The sequence below is a fragment of the Pogona vitticeps genome, chromosome 4 (assembly GCF_051106095.1).
Source record: "Pogona vitticeps strain Pit_001003342236 chromosome 4, PviZW2.1, whole genome shotgun sequence".
Lineage (NCBI taxonomy): Eukaryota > Metazoa > Chordata > Lepidosauria > Squamata > Agamidae > Pogona > Pogona vitticeps.
In genome coordinates, this window is record NC_135786.1 from 230968552 (window position 1) to 230988476 (window position 19925).

The 19925-nt window shown below is 42.7% G+C and overlaps 1 long non-coding RNA gene across 1 annotated transcript; it reads right to left on the minus strand.

Annotated features, from left to right (window-relative positions):
- Nucleotides 1–292: 292 nt before the first annotated feature.
- On the minus strand, nucleotides 293–2632 carry LOC140706416 (uncharacterized). The gene is made up of 2 exons (XR_012086058.2): nucleotides 2510–2632; nucleotides 293–569 (listed from the first exon to the last, which is right to left on the minus strand). It is a non-coding gene; the product is annotated as an uncharacterized LOC140706416 (long non-coding RNA).
- Nucleotides 2633–19925: the final 17293 nt, after the last annotated feature.

The window sequence follows — 19925 nt, forward strand, 5'->3', positions numbered from 1 at the left end:
TCCCATTGTAAAGGTCATGATTGCTGTTGAATGTAGTTTTAATTCCCCGTAGTTGAACTACATCCTAATTAAACTATAGTGTTCAAAATCATGCTGAATATGTCCACACACAGAAGAGGCTCTCCGTTCAGAAAATCAGCCCGTGTGCAGGTGAACAGCAGTAAAAATACAGGTGGAAGGGAGAAGCCGAACACAATTTCTTCCCAATTTACTGGTCTCACTTTGAATGCCTGAATCTGTCAGGGATTTGGCGACAGGAAAAATACGCAGAGTTATTGAAGACACTTACAAGTTCTTTTGTTGCAAGACGGTTGTATTTACAAGTATTTACAGATATTTACAGGCAGGCATCTCATCAGCATGGCAAGAACTCTTTATACAAACGGACATAGTGCATGGCAGCAAATGGTGAAGAAGGAAGAGGAAGATACAAAGACACTGTTCACTTATATACATGAACATGGCATTTCTAGTCCAATCAGAAGACAGATGACTTCATCCTTTGCACCCGGTCTTCTTCTTATTTCCAGACATTGCATCATCTTCAGAATGATTCAGCATTCTCACATCTGTGCACAATGGCAGCTCGTTAATGATACATTTATTCAGGTTCAGGCCTACAAAATTTCTATATTCTGACAGAATCGTTCTATAGTCATATAAAAATGCCAGTTCAGAACTTTTTTTAAAAAAAGTGATTATAACAATCATATGCTAATTGTAAAATCTCCATGTCCCCTTATTTCTTTTCTCCTTTGTGTCGTATCTTCTTAGTTTCTAACCCTGGTTTTTCTCCAAGTCATTCCAGGAGCTCTTTCTATGTCTAAATTGTAGGATTTTAACTAAAAATAAAGTGCTCGAAACATCCTTTAGTGTGACTAGAGAGAAAAATTATGGGTGTGGTTGTTCTCAGTGTTCAAAACCTCAATCCCAGCTTAGTAGGTAACCAGAATACCAGTCGCAGTTGTGTTCTTTTTTGGAGAACGAGAAAACTGGTCACACAAGGAAAGCACCATTCAAATTGCTGCAGCTTTTTGAAGAGTGGAAAACGAATCATAAGCAAAAAAAGGGCCAGGCTGATTTGCATGGACCTTTGCATGGTACGAATAATTTTTTTTTTTAAAAAAAATCTGAATTTGTCTGTTCTACGTGGGCAGCAAATCCTCTCCTATTTGCCTATGTGGTTGCAGTTGGAATCCCAGGAAGAAGAGAGAAGAGAAATGGGAATTTGGATGAAGGAGTCAGAAGAAGCAAGACCTGATTCCCGTGTGATACAGAAGGTGATCTGCCACGTCGATCAAACCTGGACAAGGAAGAGATGGATTTTCACAAATAGGCTGTGGATCCAGTGGCTTTTGTGTGTAGCCACACCTTGAGGTGCCACAAAACCCCCTGGTAGCCCTCCAGAGCTGCCCATGGAGGTGGCAAACACTCTTCCTCACCTACAGGACAGTTCATATCTAGGTTGGTCCTGCTCACGTCCCTGGCACTTTGATACATAGTTCCTTTTTTTAAAAAAAATCGTGGTGCTTTCTTTTATTTGCTATTTGATACAGCATTTCTGCTGGGAGATTTTAAGCATGTTTTTAAATAAATGAATCGGGTTTCATGATTTATGCTGCTTGATCTCATGCATCTGGAAAGTGAAAGGGTCGCTTGGGGGAAGCTGCAACTCTATCCATACATGGCTCAGAGTAAATCCCACGGGATACAGTGGGACTTGCTTCAGAGTAACCTCCATAGAATTAGGCAAGTTGTTCTGCAGGATTCTCTAAGAATATTTGAGCAGATGGTATCAATGATTGATGTTGCATGTGCAAAAGACTTTTTTTTAAAAAAAAAAAAAGCCCAAGTATATTTACAACACAAAAAAAGAATTCAGAGAAAAATTAGATGAAAAGTGAAGGGGAAGATTGACTATACATAGAGCCAGGGATGGGGATAGTCCACAAGCCTCAGACCTCCCCACACACACACACACACCTCACACAGAACTCACTCACTCTCCCTTTTTATTCCTGGGAAAGAAGCTTGTTTTCAATAGGGACTTGGACTTGAGACTTGGGACTTGATTCCAAAGACTTGGAACTTGGATGTAATTCTCTCTGAGACACTTAGAAAGTTCTATTTACTCCCATTTCTGAACAGAGAAAAAACAAGCAACAGTCTATATAAAAATAATGATTAGTTACATGAAGAGAGCTTAACTGACTAGCTAGCTTCATAACTAAGGGTTGACGCAAGTCACAATTGACTTGATGTCACACAATTAATTATGTGGAGATGTTACCCCAAACTGGGTTCTTGTTCTTTATATCCTGGGGAGAGGGACCATGAGAGGAGAGAGAGAGAGCCCAGCCAGATTACTGACAAGAAGACCACACAACAACAATTTTGGATTAAGCACTATTCATGTAACATTTATTGATGAGGCATAAGACGTAGGATATAAGACAAAAGATACCAAGAGGCCTCTCTTTCATACTTCCCATTCACACAAGATACTCACTCATCCAGAAGGCCCTTCTCTGAGGGTGATCAGTCCTCAGAAAGGGTGATGGGAGTCGTTCCAGCGCTGTTCCAAAGCCCACCTGCCTCTTCCTGGGTCATCCTCCTTATAGATCTTTTTGTTGTGGGCTGTGTTAACGGGCGAAACCTGGGCTAGCATAAGAACATGGGGAGGCAGACCTTGGCTTCCTGGGCAGATACGATCTGTCATGCAGGAATGCTTCCTTTCACATGTACAGTCTGTTCCATCTGCCACAGACTTGGCTTCATCGAGGCTGCTTCCTCTTTCTTAAGCTTGCTTTCTCCAGTTTTAGTTCTATTTGGACTTCTTGCTCCAGTTCACTTCCTTCTTGTCTGGGCCCAAGAACTGCAAAAATCCAAACCTTTGCCCACACATCGACCTCTTATTAATAGCGAAACTGTCTCTGTCTGTAACTTGCATCTTCTTTTGAAGCCCAATATCCCATCTTCCCTTGCGATTTCTCCATCTTCTCCTTGTCAGGTCTGGGGTGCTGATCTTTCTGGAAGCCCCATACACACTGTCACACTCTGTCACTCATAAGAGAGAGCGACTGGAGCAGTCTGGGGGCATCCCGGGACTGTGCAGCTTGACCGAGGCCACACAGACTGGCTCTTCCATGATGCACAGTGGGGAATTGAACTCCCAACCTCTGACTCCACAGCCAGATACCTAGCTCACTAAGCTATTCAGCCAGCCTAGTTTCCACATAGGCCCTTGTAATTCCATAGGCTCTACATAGGCCCTGGTTAAACTGACAATGCTGTTTACAGCTCCATGGTGGGGCTGTTACATGCAGGCCTTCAGCAGGAGCTTTCGCATGTTAAGAGAAGAGAGGGAGGACAATCTGGAAACATGTGTACACAAAAAGGTAGTACACATGGTTAATTTGTCATTGCTTCAGCCTTATAAGATGCAGGCATGTGGGTCCTGGATATGTTTATCTTCAGCTGATAAATCCGTGTGTTCTTGTAGCTTAAATGTGAAATTGTTTCTGCCTTCCTGTGCAAGAAATGTAATTATTTAATGAAGACCGTAGGTACAAAGATATTGATTGTCTTCCAGTGGCTATCCTCTGAGATTGATCCTGGGCAAGAGACAATTGAGTTGAATCAAAGCTCAATCATGGTTAGAGCCGACCCATTGAAATCAATGAGACCCGTGAATCATGATTATAACACAAATCCTGTTGATTTCAGTGTGTTGCTTCCAGGCACAATTAAGTTTGAACCCAGCACATTGTCTTCTAAATTGTGTGAATTAGGTGTAGATGAACGAACGATGTTTCAGAGTTTCCTAAGCTTCAAGAATTCTGGGTCCACTGATCACAAGACGTTCTCCACTCTCCAGGGACCAGAGGATGATTAAGGAGATGCACATTTCTAGGACATGCTCTGTAGTTGACAAATTATTTCCCTACTTGGCTTTAACATATGCATCTGGCAGCTCAGTTCCCCCACGTTGCTCCCTTTCCTAGCACCAACAATGACCTTGGCGAGGGCATTTCCTCAAGACTAATGACCAACTGGGATTAATGGTTTGACGCTGCATCGGAGGCCATCAGTATTTCCCAGCTGGTCACTAATCCCATTATTGCTTAATAGATCGGTTGCATCAAGAGTCTCTGATGTTCGACTCTCTACTGCACAAGAGGAGACACAGAGGTTATGACTATAATAAGACAGGCTCATTTAATTAACTGATAAACCGACTTCGGGTCCTTTTAGAAAGGAGGATTTGGAAAACGATGCGGAAAGCCATAAGTATTTATAGGGCTGGTTGTTTTCTGTAATTCCCTTCCTACACTCCGCCTCTCTACTGTCAAAAATCTATACAAACTCCCTCACCCTGAACATAATTGTGCTGGATCTGCACAATCTATTACAATTTCAGAGTGTGTTTTGTTTCTTTGTTTGTTTTTAAGAGAGAGAGAGAGAGAGACAGATAGACAGAGAGAGCGCAATCCAGAACCATTTAGTAAGGAATACAGAGACAACATAAATAGAGATAGAAGTGAGCAGTGTACAGTATAGGGAATACAATGAGCAAAGAGACCAGGGTTGTAACTACACTGTAGGAGAAAAAACAGATTGAATCCACAGTGGCTTCTGTTGGATCACACAATGTCCAGCCCTACTGTGATTTAAAATGATGCACAGTGCTCCATGCTCAAGAACCCATGGGTGGAAACTCATCAGAGGGAAATCCAACCTGGAAATAAGGAGGAATTTCCTGATGGTGAGAACCATGAAGCAGTGGAACAGCTTGCCTCCCGATGTTTTGGGTGCCCCATCACTGGAGGCTTTCAAGAAAAGATTGGACAGCCATCTGTCTGGGATGGTAGGAGGTCTCCTGCCTTGGGCAGGGGGTTGGACTAGAAGACCTCCAAGGTCTCTTCCAACCCTACAACAATGCTATGATTTTATGATTTTACACATGATCTTCAGATTCAGGTGGTACAGGACCACCCCTTTTCTCTTGCCAACCATTTGCCCATTCCTTCCCTACCTCCCCCATACACCGCCCCCTAACTCATATCTGCATTTGAGACTATTTATAACTTCTGGATAAAAGAGGTTACTTAAGACAAAACAGAAGGAGCGCCATGCTGTTCATGGTGGCTGTTTGGCACAACCACCATGGAGCTCAGGATCCAGGCTGTGGATTCACTCCACTCCTTCCACACTTTCTTCATTTACCACCCCCTTACTTTCCCTTGACTGTGACTGTACATTCATTTTTCCCTCCTTTTCTCCTCCATTTGTATGTGCAGAGGTGTGGTTTTTCAAACCTGGAATTAAATAATATAGCCACCCCCCAACTTTGGAAAGCCCTCTCTATAGAGATCCGCCTGGCTCCAACACTTTTGGCTTTTCGGCGCCAGGCAAAGACCTTTCTTCTTAGCCAGCATTTTAATTAAATAGTATTCTTTAGCTGGCCATATGAGCTGCAGGATTTATTAATATTAATGTTTTATGGATTGCTTTTAATATAGGATATTATTATCATAGTGCCTATTTTAATGGTTTAAATGTTTTTAAAGTTTTAATATTGTTGTACGCCGCTCAGAGGCCACTGGTAATGGCACGGCTTAAAAAAAATCTTGTAAATAAATAAATAAATAAATATTCTAACTTCTTAATTGTAAAAACAGCATAAGAATGGATCCAATCACCTCGAGAGGTGGTGAACACTCCAAGGCTGGAGACATTCAAGAGAAAATTGAGCAAACATCTTTCAGATCTGCTTTGATTTGGATTCCCTGCCTTGAGCAGGGGATTGGACTCAATGGCATTATAGGCACCTTCCAACTCCATTATTCCATGATTCTAAAAACACACAGTTAGAGAATTACTGCTTAGGAAACAATCTTTCTTTCCTAAGCTCTTCTGAATGCCACTGCTTAGTTATGGGTAGCTTCAGCATGATGTTATTTCCTTTCCTCTTCAAAGGAGACTCACCAAATCCTGTTCCCACTCAATCAACCCTTATGGGGAATGTTCAAGAGAACGTTCAAATATTATCTGACAGCACTTTTTGGATACTTGAAGGTAGTCATATAGAAGAGGGGGAGGATCTATTGTCCATCATCTCAGATTGCAGGACACGTAATAATGGGCTCAAGCTACAGGAAGCTAGATTTTGCTTGAATAGCAGGAAAAACTTCTTACCTGTTAGAGCGGTATGACAATATTGTAGAAGCAATTATTTCGAGAGTTGGTGAACACTCTTAACGCTAGAGGCATTCAAGATAAAACTGGACATTTACCAATGGTAAATACCATTCCCTCAGATTATTGCCATTATGTAGTTCTAACCAGGAACAAAATTATAAAGCGTTTGTTCGTGGTATAAAAGGGATATGGCCCCTTCGGCCCTTAAACTGATCTGGGCTTCCTTGGTTCCCTAAGACAAGTCACTGGTTCTTAACCTTGGGTTACTCAGGAGTTTTGGACTGCAACTCCCAGAAGCCTTCACTACCAACTGTGCTGGCTGGGGTTTCTGGGAGTTGCAGTTCAAAAACATCCGAGTAACAAAGGTTAAGAACCACTGCCCTAAGTGACCTTCTGGGATTCCTCAGGTGACCATCACCCCTTTCTCATCAGCATTTGGTAGTTTCCCAGTTTTTCTCCCAGTTGTACTCCCCTCGTTCTACACAGAATATTTCTCCTAAGGCTCTGTTACTGGCAGTAAAAACTCTAGGCTACACTAGACTGATAATTTGGCTCATTTTTTTTCCTTTGGTGTCACACCCTAACTTTTCTGAAACTGAATTGGTCCCTTTGGCTTAGATTCCCCACCCGTGGTATAGATTCTGTACTATAGAATTTAACCCTGCCTTCCCATTGTCAATCCTGCACCTTCATTTTTTTCCTCAGCTTTGTTGTTGTTGTGTAATAGTTAAGTCATGTACAGCTCTCCGTGACCCCATGGACCAGAGCATGCCAGGCCCTCCTGTCTTCCACTGCCTCCCAGAGTTGAGTCTAATTCCTGTTGGTCGCTTCGATGACACTGTCCAATCATCTCGTCCTCTGTTGTCTCCTTTTGCCTTCACATTTTCCCAACATTAGGGTCTTTTCCAGGGTTTCTTCTCTTCTCACGAGATTGCCAAAGTATTGGAGCGTCAGCTTCAGGATCTGTCCTTCCAGTGAGAACTCAGGGTTGATTTTTTTGAGCTTTACAAGTAGCAGTTCCTTTTTCCAAAACCTTATGCAGTTTCTTAGGTTGGATGGAAAAAAAAATAACCAGAACAAGGTGAGGAAAAGGCAGAACATCAGGTTTTATTTTGGAATAAAAGTGAGAAACTCACCCAGATTAAAATAGTCATTTATGCACCATAACAACAATATTAAATAATTTAAAAAAATAAAAAGAGGAAATACATTACCCTGAAAAAATGAGGGGAGAAAAAGAATGGAGATTGGCATAAAAATTGCATTTACAGATTCTATTGATAGATGCAGATCGAAAAGTCTTGCTTATATATGTGTTTGTCTCCCCACCACAGCTTTGCTTCTTTTGCTGGAAGTGACACTTTGCTCGGCGGTAGGGCCAGCCCTGGTTCCATCATAGGTACAGCCATAATCTTTCCACAACAAGTCGTCTTTGGCAGCTTTTTTGAGGAAAGTTAGACTATAAACATGTTTTATTTATAGGTCTCTGAAATGTAGCGGGTAAGGTAGTGAAGATGGGATTTGACAGGTAACATCAAGAGACAAGTTATCTCTCCAATTTTGCATTCCTTTCTCTGTAAGTGATGAGTGGAACAATGCATCACTCTGAATGTTTCTTCACTAACCTATAATCTTGGCTTAATTTTCTTGTCATCTTAATAGATGCAAAACTGCTAAATAAGGCATGGAAATAGACTTCAGATCTATCTATCTATCTATCTATCTATCTATCTATCTATCTATCTATCTATCTATCTATCTATCTATCTATCTATCTATCTATCTATCTATCTATCTATCTATCTATCTGTCTGTCTGTCTGTCTGTCTGTCTGTCTGTCTGTCTGTCTGTCTGTGCGTCCGTCCGTCCGTCCGCCCGTCCGCCCGCCCGCCCGTCCGCCCGTCCGCCCGTCCGCCCGCCCGCCCGTCCGCCCGCCCGTCTGCCCGCCCGTCCGTCCGTCCGCCCGCCCGCCCGCCCGCCTGCCTCTCTCTCTCTCTCTCTCTCTCTCTCTCTGTCTTGTAAATGATCTGTCTCAACAACTGACTTTGTGATGTAATATTTTATTGTCTCTTATACGACTATCCTTTCCTCCCTGCATGTTTCATGAGGAGATTTTTGCAACTTTTTCTTCTGTGCTTGTTTTTATTGTCCAATCTCATCCTTCCTACGAGGAATTGCCTATAAATAAAGGATGTAGTACATTCAGGACTTCAGATTGATTGTTTTTAATACCTGGTTTGTGCTAGGATTTTGCAAATTAAAAAAGAAGGGAGATGTTTCCTTGAAGAGCAGCATCATCACAAAGCCTGCCACCTTCATACGCTCCTGTCAATAGTCTCACGGTGAAACACATCCTGTGAATTAAAGTCGACAGGGCAATCTCTGTTGAATTCTAGTCAGTTTAGATACACTAAACTCTGTTAAATGGAATGTACAGGCATAAAAGTCTTCCCCAGATCAAAATGTTAAGGTACATGTATTACTACTACTATGATGAAAATGAAGATGTTGATGATGAAGATAAAGTAGCTGAAACTGAAGGCCTGCCTGGCCTCATTTGGGCACAAGGTTAAAACCTGACTCTCTGCCCAAGGTTTTGAGACCAGAGGTAACACCTTCACTCTGACCTAATGCATTGTAAGTTTCTGTTAATTTTGCTGTTTTAATTTATTTTAATTATTAAAGTAGTTTCATTGGGCTAAATCAAGCTGTTAGTCTCAACTGCAGTAAAGCCAATGAATGAATGAATGGGACTTCTCAATGCAACACTGATGTAAAAGCCATTGCTCGAACGGGGCAAATGAATGGGCTTAGCCCATTTTTTCTGCCCTGCTTTGACATTTTTAAGTAGAAGACCATGCATAAATATTTTAATTAATCCGGGGGGGGAATTTAAAGGCATCAAAGAGTGGTGCTCACCTGGACCAAAACAAGATACATCACAGAGCTGTGGTTTTGAGGAGGCAGGTGGGCTTGTCTGTGATCTGACTTCCCTTGTTTTACTGGGGTAGAGATTAGAGATGTGCATGAATTCCCAAAATGGTGGTTTGTCTTGGTTTGTGGTAGTCCACAAATCATAAATTCACAAATTTCTCCCGAATGAACCATGAATTGGGTCATCAATTTGTGTGGGAATTTTTCTTTTTTTGATTGTCCGGTGGACCGACGGCCTCCATGCCCCCACAGCCTGCCCCGCGCTCCCTTCCACTAGCTCCGTTGCCTCCGTTCCCTCGTCCTGTTCCTGCCTTCTCCTCTTCCTTTGCTGCCATCTTGAGAGGCAGTCGGCTCCTGCAGGCCACTGGCCTCTGTCCATGTCCTAGCCTCTCAGCTGAGAGTCCGGGACATGAGCAGAGCCCCCCCCCCGACAACTGTCAGGTTGGCGGCCGGGAGAAAATACAAGCAAACATTATTATTATTATTATTTTAGCTGCCAGCTGACTCCTGGCTGGCTGCCTATGTGCAGGGGGCCGCCTCTCAGCTGAGAAGTGTGCAGACGCACAAATGCAGAGTTAACAGGCATGGCTCCCAGAAGGAAAGCTGGGGCACTGTCTCTCTAGATGGTAGCGGCAGGACAAGGTAGGGAGACAACGGGCTCAGTGGAAAGGGGGCAGGGGGCAGGCTGTGGGTGGGGAAAACCAACTACGAAATACATTAAATCAGGAAAAAGTTCATTCGTTTGAGAAAGTTCGGACTCTCTGGTTCAGAAGCGACTCGAATCAATCAGCTGGCGATTGATTTGACAAACTTCCTGGTTTGTTTGTTTGTTTTACTCGTGCCCATCTCTAGCAGAGATCATGAACAACTTTTTGCTTTGAACCAAAGATTTCCCCCCTCTGTGGCGAATTTGAACAAATATGGAGAAGCACATGGGTGGGAAATGTAGATTTTGGGAAAACCCATGTAAAAAAAAAAAACCCTCACTGGTAGGAAATTCTCAACAACCTCAGACCCTCAGGAGAAATTCCACTCATGTTGGAGGAAGGTGAGGGAGGGGTTTCTTTATCCCTCCATGTCTCCCCTGCAGCTCAGCACGGTTGTAGAACTCCCTAGGATACCATGAGGGATGAGCCTAGACATCTGTTATCAAGGAAAGGAGCTTCTTCAGTGCTTGCTTTCCTCTACCCTCCTCGTTCCTTTTTCCTTTTTTATAGCATGTGTTCACTTCTGGGCCTATTGGCAAAAACTGGCTTCTCTTGCAATGGCTTATATTGAAAAGGGAAACAACTCTACTTACCTAGGATGGAGCTCATTAAATACAGGGTGATCTTCCCCCCAAAAAATATATGGATCAAGTAGATTGGAGTAGTAAACATTATTTAAGGTAGATAGCAACATGCTTTAAATCTGCTAGTGTGGGCCATTTTGGAATGGCTGATCTGATTAGGATGATATAATCAGATCCAGTGGAACACACAGAAATCACTCCTGTCAATATTGTGAAGTTGCTTCACAAGTGAGCCACTTCAGGATATTGGCCAGTTTATATCTTCCTCTGATCCTTGGCAGAAGGGGCAGAGGAAGTGATTTTTAAAAATTCTATAATGCATTATTGCTGATGCATTGCATCCTCTATCTCTATTTCCTTTTCTTTCTCTTAAAAGGCAAGTCAAGAAACTGTCTGCAGACAAAGCCACTGCTATGAATTTGACTGTGGGTGGTTTCTCATCAGGTCCTTTAAGATCAGGCAAGGATTTTTTTTTTTAAAAAAATAACAGATACAGTGTATTGGCAATAGTCAATTACATAATAAAAAAATAACTTCCTCTGATAGGGCTCAGAAGGATACAGAAAGGATTGGTCTGCAGATGGGCTGATCCACTCCAACCAAGATGCCACCTTTAGGAGTGGACCAGCCGGTTTCTACAGTCCACCAAACAGTGGGCTTAAAGGCCCATGTAGTAAGCCTCTATGCTTCTTCAGACATCCTGGATCTAAGTTGTGTAGGGTTTAGATCCAGATGCAGAGTCATTTTAAACTAACATCCCACACAAGGATCGACTACAGGCTATCAAGAACACAGCACATCTATCCACTAAACTCTGTGACTTTAGACTTAGACATAAATATTTCTCCTTGGCAACAACAGATACTGTATTTCCAGATCAATGACACAACTATGAGCACTCTAATGGTATCACTTCCATGCAAACAGAGTCATGGCCAACTTGGAACAACAGTTTCTTAGCTGCAGGAGAAAGTACAATAATTGAGAATAGCTATTCTGCTTTCCTTCTTTGGCAAAGATGCTTTTTCTGGGTGTAGTTCCTGCTGCTGAAACCCATCTATCTGTGTGTGGGGGGCCAACTCTGGATTCACCTTATCCAGATGTTGGAAAAGGGAACTCCGTTTCACTACACAGTTGAAAAGCTCCTACACTGGCTTTCACACGAAACACTAGCTAAACACAAAGCATCTGGCACTATAATGATATAGCCTCTAAGCATGTATAGAGAATTTCCCCTTCATCAATGGGTAATTATAGTCACCAAGCATTTGGGATGAAGGTCAAGGACTTCTCTTGAAAAGCAAGGATTCTCGAGCAAATGCTAGGGACAGGATATATATTTCAATGTAACACTTTCTACTCAAGCTATCAAATTATTTCTGGGACTCCTTATGGCAAGAGGTCCTAGTATTGAAACATCCTGTTTATGACAAATTACTCCAGTCCCAAGAGCTGAACTCTGCTGCTCCCACCATGATTAACCACTGGTTGCCTTGTAAAGTTCTCGGAAGATACAAAGTGCTAGATAAGCACCACTAAGCATTATTAGGAATCGTAGCTCAGCCAAAAGAGTGGGCCATCTGTCTATGTCAAGGGACAAGGCCTCTGGAACAGCACGTCTTCTCACCCCCCTCTTGGTGCCGGGCAAAAGAATCTCCATTGCGCAACTCACAACTCACAAGAGGAAGGGGGGGATGCCATCAGTGGGTTTGTATTTTGGGGAGAAGGGGGCTAGAAATTTCTATGCAAAGAGACACATCTTATTACATTGGAGATGACCCTTTATTACTAATCATTTATTTATTTGTTTGGTGCATTGATATGCCACTTAGTGTCGGAAGGTTTCTAAATGGCTGGAAAGAAAATCTAGAACAATGTCAAATCACTGGAAAATGATGTAATATCAATAACCATTAGATTAACTGAGTTCTTCCCTCCCCTAGCAAAAATAAAATAAAATTCTTTGAGTTTCAAAAAAGGAGAGGGAAAAGGGGAGTGGGTGGGACACAGATCGTCTGACCTTTAAGAGATGGGCCATAAATTGCAAATTTCTACCTGAGGAGGAGCTTGAAACCAGCTTTCATACAGTAGCTATTCCCAGAGGTTGGGAGTTCAGTTCCCCTCTGTGGCTCCCCGAGAGAGGCTGGACTGGATGATCCATGGGGTCCCTTCCAGTTCTGCAGTTCTAAGGGTATTGTTATTATCGAAGAAGCGAACCTGGCCTCAGCATTTATCAACCACATGAATTTGGGACATTAATAAAAGCATATACTGTATTTTTTCCGTGTATAAGATGACCTAATGTATAAGATGACCCCCACTTTTCCAACCCCAAATAAGAAATTTTGATTGCTCCTTTTCTCCTCCACATCCTAAGCCCTGCAAAAGCAGGATCAAAGAGCTGCAGATATGGAGGGGGAAAGCAGCGATCTTAGGAAGTGGAGGGGTAAAGCAGCAATCAAAGGGCTGCAGGATCGCAGCCCTTTGATCCTGCAGCCCTTTCATTGCTGCTTCACCCCTCCATTTCCTAAGCCCCACAGTGTGCATGCACACCCCAGTCCGGATCCACCTGCAGGTGAGGAGAAACAGTGCCCACTGCTTCAGATCTGCAAAGCGGAAACAGAGGGGTTGGGTCCTGGCACGGAGGTGCCTCCAGACCCCACTGATGAGGACAGAGAAGGCAGTTTTGCTACCGTGCGGTTTTCTCCTGGGCTTACTTCCATGTAAAAGATGACCCTCAATTTTTCCTCCAATGATTTTAGGAGGAAGTGTCATCTTTTACACAGAAAAATACAGTAAGTTTGGAGCTACCCACAAGAACTTGATGCACAGCCTGGAAGAAGATGATATATATGTGTTTGCAGTCTACAAACACAGCAGTCATTATGAGCTATATGAACTGGCTGGATAGCTCCGTGCTTTAGGTATCTGGCTGCAGAGGCAGAGATGGGGAGTTTGATTCCTCACAGTGCCCCATAAAAATAGAGACAGCCTGGGTGGCCTTGGGCAAGCTGCACAGTCCCAGGACACCCCCAGAGGAAGGGAATGGTCAACCACTTCTGAGTATTCTCTATCTGGAAAACTCTGAAGAGGGTTGCCGTAAGTCTGAATTGATGTGATGGCACACGGTTATTATTAGGGGCGAAAATAAGGAATTTTGAATAGGTGTTAAAAGAATCAGCAAAGTTGCTGTCTCTTACATGGCAAAGTCCAGAGTGCTGCTATCACTGAACGTTTTGTTTGTTGTGGGACACATTTTACTGGAAGCTGTTGAGAAATCCATGGCATATAAACAGAATAGTTAAATATCCTTCATCAGAAGAGACAGATCATCATTGCCCTTGGAAACTCACTCAACCCCCCACAGGCAGAGATACTGGGCTGTCGATCTGCCTGTATTCTTTGATCTATTCTGCATATCACCTAAAACTGTAGATTTAAGAGCTGGCGATTGCTGATTTCAAGAGTTGGCTGGCTGAAACATGAGAAGAAAGAGAGCAAAAACATAGAATATTTGTAAATCGACAGAACACACAAACTCTCTCTCTTTTAAAACAGAACCATGACCAAAAAGCTCTTTTCACCCCCTCCAACTACTGCATCTGGGAGATACGCAAATCTGTTTGGGAAGAAGAAACGGTGTACCACCAGGTGAACTATAATTGTAAGTGCCTCTAATTAACGTTTTCATAAACTGCTAATCCCTTCTCTTCTAAGCCTGAGTGCCACTTGAAAAGCGTCACAATCATTTATTTTGAAAGCATTAAAAGGCTCCAGTTGGGAAATCAGGTGGATTGTTCCTATTGGCTCCTTTTGTCAACACAGATTGCTCAGAGCATCTGAAGAGGTGAGAGGGAAACTTTAATGGAAGAACCGAATAGATGCGTATGGTGACAAAGGACGAAGAGGATGGACAGGGCAGGCTGCCTTTCTTCTCAACCTGCATGGCATGAGCTGAATGCTTTAAAGGAAGCTCCCTCCCGCCTCTCCAAGTGCTAGAACTTGGAGATATCCAGGGTAGTTAATTGGATGTAGAAACAGGACAGATAAAAGAAAGCACTTCTTCGCGTTAAAATAAGAGCAGCCACTTTGGATTTCATGTAACCTGTGGGGCAGTAAAGTGGAGATGGGCCCGAAATAAACTTCAAAGCAAAAGAACCCCATTAATCAGGCCGTTTCATGGTTCTTTTGGAACATCTGGGGAAATCCGCCTGACCCAAATAAAATGAAATGCCCAATTACGATCAGAACGGATTGTGCAATTTGGGACTTACAGTAGAATGTGTCAGAAATGACAAACCCACAGCAGGTTTTCGGGGTGGGTCTCCTTCCAACCCCCTCCAAGTTTGGCAAAGAATGGATTTGGGATGTCCAAGTTATAGGCGCCCAGGAAAGTGGTCTTTAGCAGCCATCCTACCACTCCTGAAAGTCCCAAATTGCATAAACTACAAAATGATTCATTTCATTGGAAGGGTCATACAAATTTCCTAGGTTTTAGTTTCTGAGTAATGATGAACCACAAACCATCACAAACCTCTGTTTTCCTGGTTCATGCCCATCTCTACAGTAGACTAATAAGTAAACAGGTTTCAGCATCTCATCCACCTTGACTTTTGCAAAGCTTCTAAGCTTTATTTCTATTTTATCCCGAATGGATGTCTTGGAAAAATAAACAAAAGTTTTTCCATTTACTTTAGAAAGAGCATCCGGAGTGATTTCTAAGCAAAACCATAAGCTCACCTTAGTTGCTGCACTCTACCTACATGATTACTATGGATTCCTACATTTCAGACAACTTAGAAATTTAAGAAACATTCTACTGAGTAGGACAATTGATCCACCACTCCCAGAATTGTCAACTCTGACAGGCAGCAGCTGCCCAGCATTTTAGGCACGATGTTCTCCTACCCTAATCCCATCTAAAGAAGTTTGGGACTGAACCAGGAAAACGTCTACATGCAGGGATAAGTAGCTAGGATGTCCTAGGGATTCCATAGGACATACTATCTACTTATTCACTTCTTACACTTTGCTTTGAGCTATTTTAAAGCCTAATTCACTTTCCCGGTCACTTAATATATTATTGGCCAAATATATATTCAGCTAACAAGTTCATCTCCAACTGCTTAATCTGACCCATAGTGTCCATGACAAGCTGAAGATGTCTACATACCTTTATCTCTGAAACCAGACATGGGAAGAAACCACATTTTAGCTGCCCAAGCCTCATCAGTTTCATGAGAACTTGACTGTTTAGAAGGCTTTGGGCATTAGTTGAAGAATTTACCAATGGCTACACAATGGGACCCAGATCGCCTACACTGGCCTCTTTGTTGTGACCTTTAATAAGAATTAATTGACTACCGTGACATTACACATTCCTCTTTGATTTTGGCTTGTAGCCTGGCCCCACTATCTCTGAAGAGAGCCCTCAACAGTGGCCGCTATTGTTTATTAAGTAATGTGAATATTTATCTTAAATGAGGCAGAATAACCCCGTCTGGATTTGCTTCAGGTCAAGAGAGAGGGCAGCTGCATTCCTGTTAGACTGTACTGACACTGTCTGGAGCCACACGCTGGGCCGTGCAGTAATCCACAGGAGCAATTAAGCTAAAGAATCAGCAGTATGTTGATGGATGACTTTGGCAATATGGATAGAGACACAGTGACTGCATCAATTTACAGTGTACATTGCGAAGGCTAGTTGAATATTGAGCTACAATGGCTGCTAAGAAGATCAGTCCATGTGTTTGTGTCTACAGACCGCTATGCATTGTGAGCCTGTGCTCACAGTTAACACCACTGAGTTCAGTGGGGCTCACCCCAAAGTATACAATCATAGAATCATTGAATTGGGCAGGGTCTATAAGGCCATCAGGTTCAACCCCCTGCTCACTGCAGGAATCCAAATCAAAGCAGATCTGACAACAGTTCTACAATAATTCCAAGATCCTTTTCACTCATAGTATTACTGAGCTGAGTATCCCGCACCTTGGAACGGTGTGCTTGTTTTTGTCCCCCCGGTATAGAAAATTGCACTTATCCCTGTTAAATGTCATTGTGTTGTTTTCAGCCCAGTGCTCAAACTGATCAAGATCTTTTTGAATTGTGTACCTGTCTTCCAAGGTATGAGCTGTTCCATCTAATGTTGCATCATCTGCAAATTTGATCTGGATTCCCTGCACATCCTCATCCAAGTCATAATAAAAATGTCAAACAGCACTGGGCCCAGGAATGAGCCTTGGGGTACCCCACTTGTTACCTCCTCTCAGTTTGAGAAGGAGCCATGGATACGCACTCTCTGAGTAGGATTCTGTAGATAACTTAGAGTGGTCGTATTGACCAGATAGGCGGGGTATAAATAGAATGAATGAATGAATGAATGAATGAATGAATGAATCAATCAATGAATAAATAAATAAATAAATAAAATAACATTGTATTTTCTGCCAGTTCTTCTATCCGCACCTCGTAAGTGTAAATCGGTTGTAGGATAGCACTCGTAAATAGAGTAGGGGATGTGTTAATGGGAAAATGTTTAGCATCACTATCAAGAATTGTGTAAAAAGAGAACTTCCGGAAAAATCCGAAGCTTGGGATTGTTCACCGAGTCTCCCAGTGGCCATTCTGGCTGATGGATTTGGGGAGTTGTAATCAACCATGCAACTTTCCTTAGTTCTCACTTTCCTTTTAACAAGCCACCCGTTCTTTGTTCACTACAAGGGCTAGTGAAATGTGTTGGCTTGGGGCAAAATGACATGTTACACTTAAGTGTGTGCAATGGAATCTATGTTGCAAAAGCACCGTTTCAGTGAGGATGACTGAGAAGAGAGTAATGTGAGAGTGGCTTCTATGCAGGAACCTGGACTGGACCCCTAATGCTATTGACAGGGAAACTTGGGGGAATCTAGAGCTAAAAAACCCCCATGTGAAAATGGGTAAGTACACCTTCCTTCAGAGATAATGGAGATCTTACAAACCTATGGTGCAACACAGATGTTTTGCCTCCAGGGTTCAGCAAGCTTTTTGAGAGAGCTTTGCTTTGTCTGGAGAGCTTAAAGTCCAGATCTAGTGAGAGAGGAAGTAAATGGATGCCTTTGATATGTTTTCTTTTAAATCTGAGAGTGCTTAATTATATGGGATGGGAGGCCTAAGCTCTCTCTGATGGTTGTACCAGGAAACTGTGTTTGAGAGTTTAATTACCAAATCACAAGCCCTGCAGTAAGGAACTGACTTGGTTTGCACAAACTTCTGCTCTGTTGATGAAGTTGGGCTCAAAAAGGTGCCATATTCTCATGGTGTATAGACCCAGAGTATCCAACTCACCGTGTAGGGTCCTTTTCTTAGGGAAGACATACATGAAGATTAGTATGCACAAAGAGTCTCCAGATGGATAAACGTGGCCAGTTTATCCAGAGGGCAGTCTTGGAAAAAAAAAGATTCAGAGCAAAAGGTGATCATTTGTTGAAGATTTCCAAATTCCACAGTGCAACAGGCTCAACTCCCATAAGGCAGTTCCTGGGCTCCATGTTAAATTTCGCACCCCTCTCCCCTAGAATGGGAACTTGTGTGTGGCCAGTCGAGAGGAGATAAATCACCAGAAGAGAAGAGGACAAGAAGGGACAGAGATTTACAGGAAGTTGTATCTTCAAACTTTATATATTTAATGAAAGACTTGAAACAGAAATACAAGGTACCTATCTCACCACTGGAAACGAATATAGACCTGGTGGTCTGATTGCATCAAAATGACCCTTTTGGTGGGTTTTAAGCCAGACCTTGGCTGAACAGCCCATCAAATCGAGGACTTAATCTAAGGCAGGACTTTATTCTGATGTGCCTTTAAATAGGGGATTTACATTTATAACTCCTTCATGGATATAAACTCCTTCATGGATTGCGGCTCCTTCATGGATTGCGGCCTTGTCGTGGCGAAGGGGCTTGAGTAACTCAGAGAAACTATGGGCTATGCCGTGCAGGGACACCCAAGACGGACAGGACATAGTGGAGAGTTCCGACTAAACGCAATCCACCTGGAGTAGGAAATGGCAAGCCACTCCAGTATCTTTGCCAAGAACGCCCCATGATCAGAAACAAAAGGCTAAAAGATATGACGCTGGAAGATGGGCCCCTCAGGTCGGAAGGCGTCCAACATGCTACTGAGGAAGAGCGGAGGACAAGTACAAGTAGCTCCAGAGCTAATGAAGTGGTTGGGCCAAAGCCGAAAGGACGCTCAGCTGTGGACGTGCCTGGAAGTGAAAGGAAAGTCCAATGCTGTAAAGAAAAATACTGCATAGGAACCTGGAATGTAAGATCTATGAACCTTGGGAAGCTGGAGGTGGTCAAACAGGAGATGGCAAGAATAAACATCGACATCCTGGGCATCAGTGAACTAAAATGGACAGGAATGGGCGAATTCAGCTCAGATGATTATCATATCTACTATTGTGGACAAGAATCCCGTAGAAGGAATGGAGTAGCCCTCATAGTCAACAAAAGAGTGGGAAAAGCTGTAATGGGATACAATCTCAAAAATGATAGAATGATGTCAATACGAATCCAAGGCAGACCATTCAACATCACAATAATCCAAGTTTATGCACCAACCAGCATTGCTGAGGAGACTGAAATTGAACAATTCTATGAAGATTTACAACACCTTCTAGAACTGACACCAAAGAAAGATGTTCTTCTCATTCTAGGGGACTGGAATGCTAAAGTAGGGAGCCAAGAGATAAAAGGAACAACAGGGAAGTTTGGCCTTGGAGTTCAGAACAAAGCAGGACAAAGGCTAATAGAGTTTTGTCAAGAGAATAAGCTGGTCATCACAAACACTCTTTTCCAACAACACAAGAGGCGACTCTATACATGGAAATCACCAGATGGGCAATATCGAAATCAGATTGATTATATTCTCTGCAGCCAAAGATGGAGAAGCTCTATACAGTCAGCAAAAACAAGACCTGGAGCTGACTGCGGTTCTGATCATCAGCTTCTCATAGCAAAATTCAAGCTTAGACTGAAGAGAGTAGGAAAAACCACTGGGCCACTCAGGTATAATCTAAACCAAATCCCTTATGAATACACAGTGGAAGTAAAGAACAGATTTAAGGAACTAGATTTGGTGGACAGAGTGCCTGAAGAACTTTGGATAGAGGCTCGTAACATTGTCCAGGAGGCAGCAACGAAAACCATCCCAAAGAAAAGGAAATGCAAGAAAGCAAAGTGGCTGTCCAACGAGGCCTTAGAAATAGCAGAGAGGAGAAGGGAAGCAAAATGCAAGGGAGATAGGGAAAGTTACAGAAACTTGAATTCAGACTTCCAAAGAATAGCAAGGAGAGACAAGAGGGCCTTCTTAAATGAACAATGCAAAGAAATAGAGGAAGATAACAGAAAAGGAAAGACCAGAGATCTGTTCAGGAAAATTGGAGATATTAGAGGAACATTTTGCGCAAAGATGAACATGATAAAAGACAAAAATGGGAGGGACCTAACAGAA